Source organism: Homarus americanus, unplaced genomic scaffold (genome assembly GCF_018991925.1).
Source record: "Homarus americanus isolate GMGI-L3 unplaced genomic scaffold, GMGI_Hamer_2.0 scaffold56333, whole genome shotgun sequence".
NCBI classification, from domain to species: domain Eukaryota; kingdom Metazoa; phylum Arthropoda; class Malacostraca; order Decapoda; family Nephropidae; genus Homarus; species Homarus americanus.
In genome coordinates, this window is record NW_024734940.1 from 4,362,706 (window position 1) to 4,365,576 (window position 2,871).

Consider the following 2,871-nt stretch of genomic DNA (forward strand, 5'->3'; position numbering starts at 1 on the left):
AATCCCTACCTAATGGTGTTTTTTAAACCTCCCGGTTTGTTATATAAAACCTTTAAACCTGCCTGCGTGATACTGTGTTAAAGAGCTCGGGGTTTATGATTGGGGAGAACTGAAGTGAAAGAGTTTATTGCGACAGGTAAATCATTGTGAAGGGGTGTGCAAACCTTACCTCTGCCGCGAGACCTTGGCGTTGGGGGTAAGAGGGAGGGAGAGAGGGTAAAAACAGCTGACTTACCCCTCCCTCTAACCCCCCCCCCCCCATCCGCTCGCCAGTAAAGTTAGTAAACCCCAGTGTCACACCACTACCCTACTAGTGGTCCCAAGCTGCCGGCAACCCTCCTACCTCCCTCCAACCCGGCTCCGCTCTCACCCCCCCTCGGCGCATCGTACGATCCCAGCGATCAATATTCTCAGTGGTTGGTGCAGTAGCTGTGTGTGTGCGCTGGGTGTTCTCCCGCCGTGTGTTTACCTCGTGTGCCGGGCGTCCATATCTGGACCTCTCTTTCACTGCTGTTGCGTCACCTCAACCGCCTCCGTTGTGACTAGTCTTCCCAGATCTCAGTGACTCACAGACCGTACCAGCAATAGGAAAGGGCCTCTTGGATTTAAGCGCTAAGCGTTGTAGATAGAAAAAAACGGCCACTTCCATGCGCCATTCATAGCGAGTGTCGAACGTGTGGGACTTCCTCCATCATTACCCACACACAGGTAAGTTCTTTTCATTTTATAACCTCTTGTGTACCTGTGTGGGTGTAGTGATCTCCCGTGGTTCTGTGGGAGGTGTTCATGCCGCATGACGACAGACATAGAAGGAAAATAAAAGGCGGAAACATTGTTGTTCACGACGTAGGTGTGTCACCAGGTAACATTGCCAGGTTATTAGTCTACCTGCTGCTGTGTTGTGGTTCCTGCCGTAACCAACCACCACAGTATGTAAACAACAGTGACGTGGTGAGCAGATAATGACGTCCATCGTGTTTTGTGTCATATTTTCCTCACAGATGACAGTGGTGCCTCTGGCGCATGCGTCGGCAAAGGCGAGGCTTGATTATTTTCGTTCTTCCCAGGATGTTTAACACATCTGGCTCTGCGCCATGGTGTAAAGTAGCATCAGAATGTGTCTCTGGTGGAGATATATGTTATATGAATTTTCTAAATAACGTAAAATTCGAAAAAAATCTGGTTACCGGTAGTATCGACTCGTGCAGGGTCGTGGTGTCCCTTATAATGGGGTCGTCCACGGCCTAATCAATACAACTGATAAGTCGATACCAGAACGTCCCCGAGTCTGAGGTGTCTCGGAGATGACCTTGAGGACTGATAAGGAAAAACCGAGGAGTAGAGAGGATGCACAAGAGGTCGTCCTGGGTGAGAACGCTGCAGTCGTTGCCATGTTACATAATACTTCCTTGAGATAAATGTATAGTATACTGTATATCAGGTGCCTAAAAGAGAGCTCAGGTTCTCAACTGGCTCAGCCATGTTAATATTGTTATTATTATCCACTCTCTTTCTGTGTTTTTCTGGCTAAATAAACTTTCAATTCAATTCAATTCAAGTGTATGTGAGCGTGATCACGTTAGCGGGGTCCAGCAGCCAACCCGGGGAGCCAACGTTCGGTGACGTGGATTTCCTGCTCCACCTACTGCACAGGAAACAATGCAGGATTTCTCCCTTTCCACGAACACCTCCGATCATTGCTCTGGAAAATTAAATGACTAACTCTTACACTATCGCTTTAAGATTAGCAGTATATTGGAGGACACAGCTTATGGGAAATAAATTAGATGTAAGAGATGTCTACGTTGCACTTCCCGCGGTCATGAAGTTGTCTGTACAGATGACGAACGCTGGCAAGAATCGTTGAGCGGAGGGCACATATGTACGAGTTACCTGTTGTTCATTATTCAACCAATAATTGAATCCGTATCGTATATACACTTACTATACTTCTAATTCAACAGAAAATACAAGGAACTTTATATTCTATTATACATTAGTCCATACGTAATACCCAAACACTTTCGAAGACCTAATAATAAGAGCAATTACAACAGATGGCACGGTCAGCGGTGACAGCTAAGTACAGGCGCCAATGATTATTTTTAATTTCCTTGATAATTAAACTACAAAATATACATTCCTTTTAATATTTAGCATTATTAGTCTAATTTAGGACTGAACTAACAGTACGCTCGCAGAGAACTGTAGTACAGTACAGTACTTATTGAAGAGGTGCTGGGCCTCTTAATCAGAGTATCCCTCAAGGCTTAACGATAGTTTGCACTCTGTGTTGTTTTTGTTCAGAGTAGAGGAGGTGTGGGACCAGCTGGCACGTCACGGGCTGCGTCCTATGTCTGGAGAGACACACACACACACACATATATATATATATATATATATATATATATATATATATATATATATATATATATATATATATATATATATATTATATATATATATATATATATATATATATATATATATATATATATATATATATATATATATATATATATTTCATGTAAACACAATGAAAACGTGGATAAGATAAATCTTGAAGATGTCTTGAAAGGGAATAAGAGTACTCCGTTGTTTCCATTTTTCCGTGTGATTTTATCAAGATATATATATATATATATATATATATATATATATATATATATATATATATATATATATATATATATATATATATATTAAATTAGCCCAATAAAACACGCGGAAATATAACAGTCTAGGACTGCTTTTAGTATCCTGCTGGTCCGAGGTAACGTTCCCGGTCACAGTCGTGGGCGTGGGTTCGAATCCTGGCGGGTGAGGTGTTGTTGTATATATATATATATATATATATATATATATATATAT

The 2,871-nt window shown here is 41.6% G+C and overlaps 1 protein-coding gene across 1 annotated transcript in view; it reads left to right on the top strand.

Annotated features, from left to right (window-relative positions):
- The first annotated feature begins 304 nt into the window (after positions 1-304).
- LOC121870593 (long-chain-fatty-acid--CoA ligase 4-like) overlaps positions 305-2,871 on the top strand; it is a 40,428-nt gene continuing 37,861 nt past the window's right edge. The window contains exon 1 of the mRNA XM_042372422.1: positions 305-708. The gene's annotated coding sequence lies outside the window, so the exon portion shown is untranslated. The remainder of the gene's footprint in view (positions 709-2,871) is intronic.